The following is a 16883-nucleotide window of genomic DNA, read 5'->3' as shown; positions in this document are numbered from 1 at the left end:
ATCTGGGCAGTGTAGTATTTTATCTATCTTCAGCAACTGTAGTCATATGTAACGAAATTATAAACAATCAGTAACAAAAAAATTAATTTCTTGACCGGTTTCGACCACTTAGTGTCCTTCTTCAGAAAAAGCACTCTGTCTTCAGGCCATCCGACCGACGTGTCATCCTCAGCTGCGGATGCGGATAGGACGGGCGTGTGGTCAGCACACCGCTCTCCCAGTCGTTATTATGGTTTTCTTTGACCGTAGCCGCTACTGTTCGGTCGAGTAGATCCTCAATTGGCATAACGAGGCCGAGGGCACCCCGAATAATGGCAACAGTGCATGGCGGCCCGGATGGTCACCCATCCAAGTGCCGGCCACGCTCGACAGCGCTTTACTTCGGTGATCTGACGGGAACCGGTGTATCCACTGTGGCAAGGCCGTTGCCTCTTCTTCAGAAAGCTGTACAGGAAAATACACCACAAATAAGTAGAAGTCAGATAAGAATATTAAAATTAGGGACAAAAAGTTTAAAAAAGTATTTTAAAAATTAAAAGATAAAAAATGATACATACTTGTGCCTAGCGCATTATTTGCGAGTGTCAGTAATAAATTGCATACAGCACAATGCCATGGTCCTAAAAATATAAGCAGGAGCAATAAGTAATTCAATACTGAATCCATTAACACAGTAAGAGGCCTTAGATGCCTATACGCAGTTCACAGTGTCTGCATAAAACTAGCACAAAGAAGCGAAACAAAAAGCACATGTTCGCTCTCTGAGATTCCCACAGGAGGTCGCTCATATTTGCGCATCCGCATTCACGGTGGTGGATCCGTTGCCCCGCTACGCGTATCAAATTACACTGGTGTCCAAAATTAAAGCAACAAACCACTATTTCCCCATCATTTGTCTAATTCACGATGTAATCATACAAACTGTCAAGCAGATGTCCTTACGAAAGTGCTCTTCACGAAAGATAACATTCCGGTTAGCGAACAACCAGACTAACGATGACGTCAGGGCACCTATCAAACGGAGTAGTGTTTGCCGGGTAGTCCAAATCCGCAATCCCTGTGAACACACTCATGAAAATCAATTTTCATAGGTAAGCTTGTTTCTTGTGCTAAGAGAGGGGGATAAGGTGATAAATGATCCACAACACTTAGCAAACTATGTGAACGACCATTTTTTCGAATATTGCAGAGACGTTACAGCAGAAATTCCCCAAATCAAATATAACACCTGTAAATAATGTTGCACTAAATACAATGATGTTACTTGCAACCACAGAGAAAGAAGTCAATAAAACTGTTCAAAAACCAAAAAGTAGAAAGTCAGTAGGCTTATATGAAGCACCAGTGTGTGTACTGAAACAATGCATAGGAATTATACAAGGCCCCTTAACAAATATAATAAATGAATCCTTCACATCAGGGACATTTCTAGAGCAGTTACAACAGGCAAGAGTTGTGCCTTTGCTTAAGAAAGGGAATGTAGAAGATATAGAAAATTACCGGCCAATTTCCCTGCTGTCGCCATTCCAAAAATAATAGAAGCAATTATGAAAGACATATTAATGAACTACTTGAATAAACACATTCTTTTAAGCGAATCACAGTTTGGTTTTCAAAGTGGAAAAAATATGGAAGCAGCCATAGTAGAATTCACAAAAGTTGTACTTGATGCTCTCGACAAAGATGAGTGTGTCACACGCGTATTTTTGGATCTTTCTAAGGCCTTTGATACAGTCGACCACAAGAGTCTAGTAAATAAATTAAATCATTAGGAATAAGAGTGGTAGCTAATGACTGGTTTCGATCATACCTAGCAAATAGGCTACGAAGAGTAGAGAAAACACATACTTCAAATAGATCTAAACATTTAGTAAAACACTTATCAGAACCAAAATACATTAATATAGGGGTTCAGCAAGGTAGCATATTAGGACCAATACTATTCCTGATATACATGAATGACTTTCCCAGTATTGTTACTCATGGTGAAAAAATTCTCTTTGCTAGTGACAGTAACATTATAGTTACTGAGAAAACAAGAGAACGCCTTGCAGAGAGAGCAAATGAAACACTCAAGGAAGTTTACGATTTGTCAATAAGCAACCAAGTGACATTGAACATAAAGGGAACTAATGCCATGAATTTCTGTTTGAAGAGGGGAAAATGACAATGTTAAATTAAATGTAGATGACACCTCTACATACTGTGTAACAAATGCAAAATTTCTAGGAATGAATATTGATTTTCAGTTGAAGTGGTGTGAACACACAAAGGTACTTGCAAACAGAATGTCTTCAGCATGTTATGCCCTTAGAATCCTATCATCAATGTGTAACATACAGTGTCTTTTAGTTACATACTATTCATATGTACACTCAATTCTTAGCTATGTCATTTTCGGGGGGAAAATGCACAAAATATGAACACAATTTTCAGACTCCACAAAAGAGCCATAAGAATAATAACCAAAAATATTAGTCGAGCTCATTGTAAAGATCTGATCAAAACACTGGGGATTTTAACTGCTCCGAGTGAATACATTTACCAGTCAGTTGTACACATCGAAAATAACATTGATAATTACTGCACAAACAGTTCTGTCCATGACCGTGGAACAAGAGCTAGACTCATATTTACCAAGAAAAAACAAACATAAAACTCAAAACAAAATTGTCTGCCAAGGAATAAAACTGAGATGAAAGGAACTGAAAAAACAGACTTATTTAAAACGGCAGCTAAAAAGTACCTGTTATGCAATACATTTTATACCTTGAAGCATTGCTAAGATAAAACAGAGTGGGCATTTGGTAAAAAAAAGTTATACAAATAAACAATAATAATGATTATAAAACATCCAACATTCCACATAACACCTTCACACAATGTTTTTCCTTCTTTTTTCCTTTTCTAGAAAAACTTACCCCCAAGTTATGCATAGCACAATACTAACATCTCTTCCTCTTTCTGAGCTCAACATCTTACTCATTATAGAGGGATGCTGACTCAGTAGTTTTTCAGGGTAGCAAACGGGAAGTTGCGAGAACAGAAAATGGCCCAGAGCTCACCAGTATGTGTGTGTGTTTGTGTGTGTAGTGACTGAAGTGTTATGAAACAATGTGTGTATAGTGTGTGCAGTGACTGGTAGTGAGATATGAGTGAACAGTGTGGCATTACATTGTTTAATAAGTTATTTGTAAAAAAAAAGTATTGTATACCAGGACTAAATCCAATGATTGTCTCTAAGTCTGTAAATGTATGTGTATACGAATTAGTTTATTTTAAATTGGTCTAAAGTTGTAAATACTTTGACATATCCTTGTAAAAAGAGATCTACGGATGAATAAAGCTACTGCTGCTACTACTACTACTACTAGTAGTAGTTATATGTAGGAAGTTGCAATTAGTAGGACGCGATTAGTATGCTAGTTCGACAATTCTCATTAGTGGCTATATGCAGATAGTCACTAATTTCCTGTCTATTACTAGTAAATTTTTAAGTAGTATTTTACACACTGTAGCTTGGCCAGACAGTGCTGCATTTAGTTGCTGTTAGTCAGCTATATACAGTCACATTTAAATGGCTGCTCACAGCTACAATTAGCCCACCTTTATTATTGGTACGTTTGTTACCGTTATTTTTTCAAATTTTTTTACAGGTTTTAGTAAGTTGACAGTCTGTAGCTACATGTTATTAGGCATCGACAGTTCTAAGTAGTGTAGCATTTCCAGTTCTAACTGGTTGGCCAGTTTCATTGCCAGATAGTTAATCATTTATTATTGCAGGTACTTAACCATCTGCAGCCTACAGGTGGTGATTTATTTTGTGACACATGCTTAACTCTATATAAACAACGACCTATAGACAATATATTCTTAAACTCACAGATGCTTTAAAGTTACAAGGAATGTTTTCAGCTAATAAGCACTTTTATTCATTCGCGAACAGGTAGTCAAACCTACTGTGTTTATTTCAACATCTTATGTGAATGTCGCTAGTTATATTCGCTTGAAGAAGCGTATTTTGGACTTTGTATACATTTCTGAACTAGTTATTCACTGTATCACAAGTATACGACGACGCCTACGCTTCCTTTCTCCTGTAGCTAATTTTGAGTCCTTGTTTTAGCTAGTGGCTAGGAATTGCTTCTCCATGAACTCCAGTTATTGTGTCATGCTCCTTGATGCAGCTCGAGCGCTCTTTTCATGGCATATCACCTGCTACCACGCTATTGACATCCCTACACCAATCCAGTTACGTGTTCTGCAACTTACAGTCCTATGTATCTGATATTAAAGCCGCTAGATAAAATTCTTTCACGAGACGTACTTGCGACCTGCACATAGTCCAGTGCTAGTTCACACGCTTCGTTCACTTACAGTCACTTTCCGATACTTAACATCAGCTAATGATTGAAAATAGTCTCTCCACTTAATCCAATCACATGTTTCAGGCCCTGATGCGTTCGCACTTTGTTTTTGTTGACAGTTTTCTTTCAAGCATGCTATTGACCTCGCTACAGCTGTATGGAGATTAGTTCCCAAATTTTCCATCCACAGCGCCACTTTATATGAAGCTGTGATGTCTGTCTTTTTGGCCATGTGCGAAAGAACAGACACCGTGCATTGATATATAAGTGATAGGCCTAGTAGGGCAATGGATCCACCACCTTGAATGCGTATGCACAAATACGTGCGACCTCCTGTGGGAATCTCAGAGAGCGAAAATGGTATAATGGACAGGAGTTGCTGGTAGGTGGCGCTCGATGGGAGTGTTGCGTGACGAGATGGCCCGCGCACTGCGATAACACTGTGTCACGGATGGCGCAGTGGAAGCAACACCTGCCTTGTACGCAGGAACTCCCGCGTTCGAATCCTGGTTCGGTACGCATTTCTACTCGTCGCCGCTGATTCCGCGTCATGTCCTGAGGCTGCTGACAGCAGTCATCCCCTTCCTTTCGTTTCATTTCTTCCCCTCTTCACCTTCAATTTACATACATAGCGCCACTTGTCGCCGGTATTAACTTATTTGATTATTTTAGGTTCGGAGTATGCTCATGCATTAGCTCCATACTTAACAATCACATACAACCCTCCGCTCGACGAAAGACCCGTATCCAAAGACTGGAAAGTTGCACAGGTCACACCAATATTCAAGAAAGGTAGTAGGAGTAATCCACTAAATTACAGCCCCTTATCGTTAACGTCGATATGCAGCAGGATTTTGGAACATATATTGTATTCGAACATTATGAATTACCTCGAAGTAAACAGTCTATTGACACACAGTTAACATGGGTTTAGAGAACATCGTCCCAGTGAAACACAACTAACTCTTTTTTCACGTGAAGTGTTGAGTGCTATTGACAAGGGATTTCAGATCGATTCCGTATTTCTGGATTTCCGGAAGCCTTTTGACACTGTACCACACAAGCGGCTCGTATTGAAATTGCGTGCTTGTGAAATAACGTCTCAGTTATGTGACTGGATTTGTGATTTCCTGTCAGAGAGGTCACAGTCCGTAGTAATTGACGGAAAGTCATCGAGTAAAACAGAAGTGATTTCTGGCGTTCCCCAAGGTAGTGTTATAGGCCCTTTGCTGTTCCTTATCTATATAAACGATTTGGGAGACAATCTGAGCAGCTGTCTTACGTTGTTTGCAGATGACGCTGTCGTTTATCGACTAATAAAGTCCTCAGAAGATCAAAACAAACTATATGAAAATTGTCAGTTGACCCTAAATAACAAAAATTGTGAGGTCATCCACATGAGTACTAAAAGGAACTCGATAAACGTAGGTTACACGATAAATCAGTCTTATCTAATAGCCGTAAATTCAACTAAATACCTAGGTATTACAATTACGAACAACTTAAATTCGAAGGAACACATAGAAAATGTTGTGGGAACGCTAACCAAAGACTGCGTTTTATTGGTAGGACACTTAGAAAATATTACAAGCCTACTAAGGAGACTGCCTACACTACTCTTGTCCATTCCCTTTTAGAATAATGCTGCGCGGTGTGGGCTCCTTACCAGATAGGACTGACGGAGTATATCGAACAAGTTCAAAGAAGGGCAGCAAGTTTTGTATTATCGCGAAACATGGGAGAGAGTGTCACAGAAATGATACAGGATTTGGGCTGGACATCATTAAAAGAAAGGCGTTGTTCGTTCCGACGGAATCTTCTCACGAAATTCCAATCACCAACTTTCTCCTCCGAATGCGAAAATATTTTGTTGACACCGACCTACATAGGGAGGAAAGATCACCACGATAGAATAAGGGAAATCAGAGCTCGTAAGGGAAGATATAGGTGTTCATTCTTTCCGCGCACTATACGAGATTGGAATAATAGAAAATTGTGAAGGTGGTTCGATGAACCCTCTGCCAGGCATTTAAATGTGATTTGCAGAGTATCCATGTAGATGTAGGTGTAGATCAGTAGTTCTTTTATGTTATTTACTACACAGCTTGTATCCACCTACAATTTAGTTTATGCCTTATGTCAACTATAGTTACTTTGTTTTATTATTTTGTCGCACTTTCGCCCTATCTCTGAGACCAACTTCAAATGTGCACGCCATTGCCTGATTGGCTTATGTTCTGGCACGATGTCTGTGCTTTTTGTTTCGCTTCTTTGTACTAGTTTTATGCAGATACTGTGAACTGCGTGTAGGCATCTAAGAGCTCTTACTGTATTAATGGATGCAGTATTGATTACTTATTGCTCCTGCATATATTTTTAGGACCATGGCATTGTGCTGTATGCACTATATTATTGACACTCGCAAATAATGCGATAGGCATATGTATCATTTTTTAGCTTTTAAATTTTAAAATATTTTTTAAGCTTTTCGTCCCTAATTTTAATATTCTTATCTGACTTCTACTTATTTGTGGTGTATTTTCCGGTACAGCTTTCTGAAGAAGGGCACTAAGTGGTCGAAACAAGTAAAGAAAGTAAATTTCTTATATGCAGCTGGTTGCTCATTATTCATTGAACCTAGGCAGTGTGCACTACTGTCCGCTTGTATCTGTGAACAAGCGTTTACACTGGAAGGAACGGAAGGCAACATCACATATTGAACATAACTCATGAACGCTGCTTTATAATTTTATGGCACACAGGATACAACAATACACGACGCGTGATGAAAAACTAAGGCGAATAATTTTATTAGAAACTAGGTAATAATCTTATATGGAATTTGATTTACTCTCCTACAAAGTGCTGACCTTAGTGTACTTATCCTAACTTTCAGTTTATGACTGGAAGCATTTCTGAAAGTTTTTTTTTTTTTTTTGGAAGGGTGTTCAGCTGCTCTGTCGTAGCCCTCTCAATGTCAGGAATGGTGTCAAAACAATCTCCTTTAAGCACGGTTCTAATTTTTGGGAAGTACCAGGAGTCGCATGGTGCTAAATCTGCTGAGTACGGCAGATGTGGGCAGACAGGGTCACATTTTACGGCCACACAGTCGCGAATCAAAAGCGAAGTGAGGCACAGCGCGTTGTCGTGATGAATATGGAAGTCACTGGCCCATTTTTCTAGTCCCTTTATTCGTACATCGTTTCGGAGGATTTGCAGCACACCCTTGTAAAATTCGATGCCCCCTTGGTACGAACTCTAGTCGCACTATGTCCTCAATATCGAAAAAAGAAATGAGCATGAATTTGATATTCGGTTTTGACTGACATGCCTATTAACGCGAGAAGATTCACTGGTTTTCCGTTGGGGAATCTGAAGTTTCGTTTCAGGGTCATGCCCATAGACCTAAGTTTCATATACAGTTACAATATTGGACAGGAAATGCAGATGTGAATGAAGGCGATCCTTCAGCTCCATGCAAACTGACATACTATTTTCCTTCTGTTCTTCACTCAGAAGTCTGGGAACAAATTTTGCACTCACTCCTCTAACATGCAAGTTCTCGGTTCAAATGCACTGCACAGAACAGAACGAGATGCTAAGTTCTTCGGCAAGCCCTCGAATAGTTATTCACCTGTTTAAGCGAAAGCTTTTGGCCACTTTTTGAACTTTTCTTCTGTTTTTGAAGTTAACGGACATCCCGAAGTTGCTAGTCTTCTATCGACTCATTTGCCCATTTCTCATGCCACTTGTAAACAACCTTCAGAGTTACAGCATTATCACCATACACCAATCAACATTCCATGAGTTCTTTGGCACTTTTTTGCAACTTTAAACAGAAGTTAATGTTGCCATGTCATTCGCAATCAATATGCGCACCAGACACGGTAAATACAACGCCACTCTAGCGTCTTGGACGCTGAATGACAAGTAGGAACGTGTTGCAAAACTGCCTGTTTCAACGGTTCACGTAATCAAGCAAATTACGTCAAATGGTTATAGCGTGAGCAGCTACTGCTAAAAAACTTCATTCACTGTATTTTTTGACCACACCTCGTATTGTTAGGGCCACGATGAAAAACTTTGATATTCGGAGGGGTCTGAATTACTGCTGCAGCTTTCATTACTCTTATTCCAAAGCATTCCACATTTGTCTGTTGACTATTTTCGCCGGCTTCTCATTACAACCGAGGAGAAAATTAAAAAGCGGAACACTGAATATCGACGACTACCGTAACCTGAAGAATGGCTAGCATTTGCTCTCTGCTTCTTAGCAACTCGAGATATTTATGTTAGCGATGGTTTCACATTTCAGTGCCTCATATATCTCAGTTTCTGAAGTATGCAGTGACATAAGCAAAGTTTTTCGCCGATGTTATTAAAGTGTATATAATGAAACTATCGCCAATAAATTATGATTGGCGAAATGCGGAATATATGTGCATATGACCCTTCACATAGACTACTTGATAAAAACTGCTATTTGACCGGCCGCTGTGGCCAAGCGGTTCTAGGCGCTTCAGTGCGGAACCGCGCCGCTGCTACGGTCGCTGGTTCGAATCCTGCCTCGGGCATGGATGTGTGTGATGTTCTTAGGTTAGTTAGGTTTAAGTAGTTCTAAGTCTAGGGGACTGATGACCTCAGATGTTCAGTCCCATAGTGCTTAGCGCCATTTTTTTAAAAACTGCTGTTTGTTTTGTTAGAGGGCAGATAGGGTGATCCCGGGTAAACCATTTCTATGCAATCAAAAATCTCTAACATAATAATGACACGACAGCCATGAAATTACATACTTTATGTCATGAACGTAACTGATCAAGTCTTTCGTATGTTTTTGATTTCAATTAGCACAGTAGATACATACTTGCACTTGTTTCCTCTCAAAAATATTTATTGCGCTTTTCCTTTTTAATGAAAACGAATACAATATTCTTGCTTATTCATTTCATTCCCGCTTGATGCAAGCTTCTAATGAATTCATCGTCTTTCTCACGTCTTCATTAGGACCTTTGAGTGCGTCGGCAATTTTCCATCAGTTATATATTTTTTTCCAACGGCATTTGTGCTGTGGATCTTTTGAGTGCTAGAAGCACGTATGCGCGTATTCTGTCAGCAACATTAGACCACTCCATCGCTCATGCTACTGATGTGAACAACATATATACACAAGACAGCAGACGAAAGCCTTCTGTGCCGCTAGGCGCCGAAATGGAGAGGACGCCTATTCTCTATGATAGTTCGCGAAAAAACCGACAACCAGCGGAACGACGGCGAACACAAGCGAATGCAAGCCGAACACGACCGAACGCATTGCGCCCTCGCTTGCCTATCATTTACAGAAGAGAGAATTCTCTTTCGCTGATATTCGTGTTCGCTCCGGTGTGAAGCAAGCTCAGTAACATCCCGTGTGATCGGCTGGTCGAATCGCGCGTTACCAGCTCCCAGATTACGCAACGCTATTCCCACGGCGACAATAGCTAGTGTAGTGCAGTGATTCTTCCTGCTTTCGCATTCTGCCAGTTACGAGACATGCCGTCACCATTTAGAGACGCATGTAACCGTCAGAGGTGCCGCTGTGCCGTCATATTCAGAATAAAGAACAGAACGAAGGAAGGTCAAGGATTTAACTTCCACTCGATGACGAGATCATTATCGTCATCGCTCAAGCTCGGAGTGGACGTGGACAGGAAAAGAAATCATTCATTTAATTGCCTGACGTGATTGACGGGCCGGCCTTGTGACCGAGCTGTTCTAGGCGCTTCAGTCAGGAACCGCGTTGCTGCTACGGTCGCAGGTTCGAATCCTGCCTCAGGCATGGGTATGTGTGATGTCTTTAGGTTAGTTAGGTTCAAGTAGTTCGAAGTCTAGCGGAGTGATGACCTCAGATGTTAAGTCCCATAGTGTTTAGAACCATTTGAACCATTTGAACGTGATTGACGGATATAATGGGAAAGTCTAAATTTGGACGAGGATACGGTGATTTGAAAATCTGTTTCCGGTACAAATTTCAGCCCTTTCCTTCAAAATCCCTAGCGTTATTGTCTCTTTCGATTTGTGACGAAGCATCATAAATTCCCCTGGTTCGGTCGCAGCCGGGTTTAACTTGCGCGTACCGGAATTCCCGAGTGCCACTGTTTGTGGTTGACACTGGTGCGCAGTAAACTGGCTGTCGATGTAAACAACGCAGCATTCCAGTCTGTCGACTTATTACATCAGAACGGCGGAATGGTAAACCGGCCAGTACCGGCGCGGAAATCTCTGTATCGCTCAAATGTTGGAGCAGTTCCACGACGTGAGTAAACACGAAAATCGAGTTGTAGAAGAAGTTTACGGAAAGGTTCTCTGGATATGGAAACATACGCACCTTAAGTCGTGCGCATTACAACTGCAACTCTAGCAGAGTAATAAAGACAGCTGTATTATCGTCATCTGTAGACTTTATGCTATATGTTGACACATTCTGACATTTTCAGTCTTTATGACGTGGCCACGGCTATATTTAGAAAATAGCCGATATCGATGTTTCATTTCGACTGCAACTTCTGTCACCGAATTCCTTGAAGAAGACGCAAAATCTGCTGCTGCAGTCCACCACAGACTTCAGCGTAGGTACTGAGAAGGGAGCGTGGATGTCAGCAGAGTTAGGGGATGGGTGAAACACGGCAACAACTAAAGAGCTGATCAATTCATTAGAGAAAAAGAGACGTGTCACTGTGATTGAAATCGTGACGAAATATGCGGTAGGACATAGTGCAGTGCAGAAGATTATTCTAATTTTGCCATAGAGGAAAGTTTATGCGCGTAGGTTGCCAAAGTTATTGGCCGAAAAAACCTTATATTTCACAGAAGAAGCTTCATCCAAAGCTTTGTTTTATGTCTCATCAGTCATCTGGTTTGATACGGCACGTCTCGACTTCCTCTCCCGTCCTCAAACTCTTCATCTCAGAGTACCCAGCGTCTTCAGTTATTTATAGGATATATTCCAGTCTCTGTTTTCACTTATAGTTTTTACAAGGATCGTTCAATAATGCCCCATTTTTTTCTCAGAACGTATTTATTGCTAAGAGTCAGAATTTGGTGACAATATACATCAACATGTCTTGTCCATGACCTATTTTTCTACGTAGTCTCCATCACGTTATATGGCCGTACGCCAACGTTGTGGAAGAGCATGTATTTCGTGCTGGTAAAAGCTCTTGTCTTGTATGCATATCCATGTTTTCACTGCATGCCTGACACACTCTTCATCTTCAAAGTGTGTTCCCTGTACAGAATGTTTATGCGGCCCAAAGAGATGGAAGTCCGAGGGTGCCAGGTCTGGACTGTAGGGTGGATGAGGCAATGGTGTCCAGCCCAATTTGGCGATGTGTTCCCGGGTTCTCAGACGTGTGTGAGCGTGCATTATCGTGTTGGAGCAAGATTTCTGTTGGGCTCTTTTCCGATCGAACACGTCGGAAACGGTTTGAGTTTATTCAGAGTCTTCACATATGCCTCTGAATCGATAGTTAACTCTCTTGGCATGATATCCACGAGAATGACACCATCACAATCCCAGAAGACTGTCACCGTGACTTTTCTGGCAGAGGGGGTTGTCTTGAATTTCTTATTTTGTGGTGAATGAGGATCATGACACTCCATGGACTGCCTTTTTGTTTCCGGCGCAAAATGTTGCACCAAGCTTTCGTCCCCCGTAACGATCCGTGACAGAAAGGCTTCTCCGTCGGTCTCAAAACGCTCCAACAATTCAGATGAAATGTCCTTTTTTTAATTTTTTATTCCACACAAATATTAATTATTCATATTAACCCACCTCCTAACATGATTAGTGGGCCATTAATTGATACATAGAATTGGGTTATAATGCAGCTTGATATTACAGTTATGTTAGTGAACTACAGTTTAAACTACTACAGTATGTTAGTTTTCTACAACAATGGGCAGTTTAGTTTAACCTACTTTATTTAATTATCTAACCTAGAATGACTACTAACTGCAGCGTCACAGGTGTGCCAGTAAGGTACAAACCTACTTAGAATAGCCTGGCTCCACGAGCTAACCCCGAGGAGCATGCCCCTGGCACTGGGCTGGCCAAAGTTAGTATTCGCTGCAGTTTCCTAAATTAATGTCCTAATCTAAGTCCTACTAAATACTAACTTAACCTACGTCATAATCGGTGCTTTACTCACAATCGGTGGTAATTGACCCCCCACCCCCTAATCCCGTACGTGGCGGTTTCCAACTGATGGAAGTCGGCCATTCCACGCAGAGGCGGTATGGGAATGGGATCAGGTCTCAATCGGTTGGTCTACGAATTGGTACCTATTCTTGGTCCCTCAGATATTCTGTTAACACTTTCCGTGATACCTCATCTGCCAGAGCATTCAAAGTATGAAAAGTGTCTTCTTGTCTAAGTAGATGGTATGTGTCATTGTTCGGAAGTCTGTCTCGGAGTGTTGTCGCGACATCATTGAAGAGAGGGCACTCGAAAACCACATGGTCGGGAGTTCCCTTCGCCGCGCCACAGTCACAGTCGGGGGTTGCCCTTTTCCCAAACCGACATAGATATGTCGGATAGGGTCCATGACCAGTGAGAAAATGAATGAGTCCTCGTGTAGGTTCAAAGTATTTCATGCCCCCACGCTCTTTAACGTCAGGTAAGAACTGGAAGGTTCTTTTCCCCGTTTCTTCTTCCTCCCAAGCCCTCTGCCAAAGTTCCTCACGTCTGTTTCGTATTTCTCTCTTATCCTCCACCCTCACACCCATGATCTCTATTATTTTCTCCCTGTTCCCCTTTTTGGCCCAGTACCATGCCGCTTGCTCTCGTATCTTGATTTCTAGCGGGCAGAGCCCCATTATGACTAACAGAGCTCCCCCCAGTGATGTCCTGTAGGCCCCCACAGATCACAAAATCATGCTTCTTTGGACTCTTCTCACTGTCATGGCGGGCACGACCCGTGCCCCCAGACTCCCGAGCCGTAACCCACTACTGAGGTTAGAATACTATTGTGATAAAGTTTTATGAGATAAGGAGGGAGATGAAATCTTTTATGTCCAATGGAGATGAGATTGTTTAGTAGTTGGAGAGCTCTCTGGGTTACGGTGTCTATGTGTTTCCCGAAGTCCCATCTCTCGTCAATTATGACTCCCAAGTATCGCGTCTCCCGTCGTCGAAGAACTGATGAGCCATCGATTCTAACAGTGGGATTCCTGATTAGCTGACCTTTTAGCAGTAAGTATGTAGATTTACTCGGAGATATTTTCATCTTTGTACTTAGGCTCCATTGGTGCAGTTTCTCTATGGCCCTTTCGATCTTTGGTTCGATGTCCTCTCGGCTGCGACCGCCGACCAGCAGGAGGAGGTCATCTGCGTAGGCTATCACCTCTAGCAATTCTTCACTTTGCAGTAGTCTGTCTAGCAATGGTTCCATACGGATGTCCCAGAAAAGGGGTCCCAGAACAGAGCCTTGGGGACACCCTTTGGTAATTACTTTCCCAATTCTCCCGCTAGGGGATGATAGCCATACCTCCCGATCCTTACAATAGCTCCTCAGACACCCATATAGCGGCCCTGGACACTCTTTCTCCCGCAGACAGGAGAAGAGCGAAGGCCACCACAGGTTGTCGAAGGCGCCACTGATATCCACCATGATGCCGACGACGTACTTACGCGTGGTTGGGCCACAGACCTCAGCCGCCAGAGCGATAGTATCAGATGCCGACCGCCCCGGCCTGAAGCCGAACTGCTTGTCGCTCATCCCGCACAGCACCCGGTGAGCCGTCAATCTGTCAGCCGGCAGTTTTTCTAGAAGCTTCCCGAACAGGTCCAATAGGCAGATTGGCCTGTATGATTTGGTTAAAAAATGGTTAAAATGGCTCTGAGCACTATGAGACTTAACATCTGTGGTCATCAGTCCCCTAGAACTTAGAACTACTTAAACCTAACTAACCTAAGGACATCACACACATCCATGCCCGAAGCAGGATTCGAACCTGCGACCGTAGCGATCACGCGGTTCCAGACTGAAGCGCGTAGAACCGCACGGCACACCGGCCGGCTGTATGATTTGACTTCGGCCGGGTCTTTTTCTGGTCCCTTTTTTATTATGACCACGTTCGCGGTTTTCCGCCTCTTGGGGAACTTCCTTTGTCTGAGGCACTCGTTAAAGAGGTGAATCAGCGGCGCGATTAACTGGGGTGCCAGAAAATGCACCACCTCAGCCACAATACCGTCTGGTCCTGGAGCTTTCCCTCTTTTTAGGGATTTTATTTGTGCAGCCACCTCCTCTTCCGAGAAGGGGTAGACTGCCGTGTCGTTGTTGTAATCTTCTAGGTCTGTATCTCGCAGTTGCTGCTGGCTTACGGTTTCTCCATCCGCATTGTCGTCAGGCAGCAGGGGCCGGAGAAGGACCTCTGCAGCCTCCTGCCAAGATTCCGTCATCCTGTCCCCCTGCCTGACTGTTGATAGCTCCAGGGGAGAGCGGATTTTTTCCATCACTAATTTATAGGGGAGACCCCACGGGTCTAAGGCCAACTGGTTCAACACGTAGCTCTCCCAGCTACGCATTCTTACTTCGCGTAGTTCCTTCTGAAATCTCTGCTCGACCTCCCTATATAGCAACTGCCATCTTCGCCTTTCCAGCCAGACGACACTGCGCTGGTAGTTCCTCCTTAGCGTCCTGACAGATTGACGTAATTCCTCTAATTCGGCCGACCATGGTGACGGTGAGGCCGCCATGGCCTTCCTCTTGGTTGGTACAGCGGCCCTCACCACTCTGTGTACTGTGCCCACCAGTTCGTCAGCTCTTTTGTCCACGTCTATGTCTTGATGTACGTCACCTTCCGGTAAGGCAGGAATGTCACACTTCCTTGCTAGGCGTTCCCAATCCGCTTTTTTATAATTGAATTGTACTTCCCACCCCATGGTCCAGCGGCACTCCCTTTACCTGGAGTGAAGGTTATTAAATTATTGTCACTAGTGGTGGCATTGCTCACGACTTTCCAGCTCTGTATGAGATTTGCTGCGTTTGGAGGTGTTAGGGTTACGTCTATGTTCGTGCCCTGTCCTCCTCCTGCTGCGTAGGTAGGAGGGTTGCCCAGCTTGTTGGCCACCACGAGCTGTGAAGCCATGATAAACTCTTCCACTTTATCTCCGTTTGTATCTCTGGTGCCGCTGTACCGCAGGGGGGATTTTGCATTAATGTCAGCTGTTATGACTGTCTTCCGTCCCCGCAACGCCGTGGTAACTCTTGCCAGATGTTCTAAATGCTGCTCAATCTCGTCTCCGTATTGGAAGTACGTGTTTATGAGGATAATTACTCCCACTGGGGACTGAAGCTCCACGACGTTGCAGTGACTAGTTGTAAATTGTGAGAGCGTGGTGACCCTCAGAAGTTTATTTGTAATTGCTATCGCCGCTCTAGGGTCCTCCCCTCTGCTGACAATTTGCCATGTTGCGGCAGCAAAAGCTATTTTTCCAGCTTGGGAGTACGGCTCCTGTAGGCAGAGCACATCCAGTCTCTTCTCCTCCACCTCTTTACGGAGCTCCTGCATAACAAGTCGGCTATTGTGAGTGTTTAATTGTCCAATTGTTATTTCAGTCGTCATGGGAAGTATGTGTGCATGTGGTCGTCTGGCCAGGTCTTACTCCAGTCGAAAGCAATTCGTCCATTTGCCAGTACAGCCTGTTCGTAGATGTCCTGGAGGTCAAACTTCTCACCACGTCTCTCAAAGCCTTTTTTCAGCAGGTCCCGCAGGGCTCCGAAATCAGTGGGGAGATTCACTGACTTTAGCTGAATTCTGTCCACAGCCTCCATTACCGAGAAGGTTACCTTCCTACCCTCTTCATGTCCTACACGGACCACATGTCGTAAGGCAGTGGCCAGGGTAATCGGCTCTTCCAGCCTGGCCAGTTGCATCGTGTACTCGATATTGGGGTACACCCTTACCGGGTCCACAGTTGGCAATCTGACCACTGGAGTGCTCTGTGTTGTGGACTTCAGACTTGTACTTGTGACTGCGTTGTCTTGAATAGGTTGGTTTTCTTTAAGTTGCTTTCCTGTTGGGTTTGTTACAGTCATAGGATGCCCTTGCCGCTTCAGATGGACTGTCGGCTTCGTTCCCCGGCGCTGAGGGGCAGGATCTATGCCCATTGTGGGGAGATCTGTCTGCATACTGCTGTCAATCATGTAGAGCTCTGTTTGGATGGCCTTGTCTAGCGATTCTGTCTTAGTGGCGCCCGAGAGCGCCATCAAGAAATTTTTAAATCTAGTTGCCCTCATAGCATCCCGACTCCTCTTGCTCGGGGATTTGCGCCTTGGCATCCTGTTTTGTGGGCTGTGATCAGCCATAATCGATTCTAGAAATCAATCGTTGCTCTAGCGTTCGATATGTTGGGCAGTTACGTCCCGTAGCTCCACATGACCTTTTTTCCGCGGCTTTTGCAGGGAATGCAGACCGCTGCTGCTTTGCAGTCTTTGCGGTTATGTCTGTTTGTGCCACACTTCGTACAAGCCGACT

At 43.3% G+C, this 16883-nt stretch overlaps 1 pseudogene; it reads right to left on the bottom strand.

The window, feature by feature from the left end:
- Nucleotides 1-312: 312 nt before the first annotated feature.
- On the bottom strand, nucleotides 313-430 carry LOC126098675 (5S ribosomal RNA; annotated as a pseudogene).
- Nucleotides 431-16883: the final 16453 nt, after the last annotated feature.

The sequence above is a fragment of the Schistocerca cancellata genome, chromosome 1 (genome assembly GCF_023864275.1).
Source record: "Schistocerca cancellata isolate TAMUIC-IGC-003103 chromosome 1, iqSchCanc2.1, whole genome shotgun sequence".
Classification (NCBI taxonomy): domain Eukaryota; kingdom Metazoa; phylum Arthropoda; class Insecta; order Orthoptera; family Acrididae; genus Schistocerca; species Schistocerca cancellata.
The sequence above is the reverse complement of the archived record's forward strand: the minus strand, read 5'-3'. Positions and strand labels throughout refer to the sequence as shown.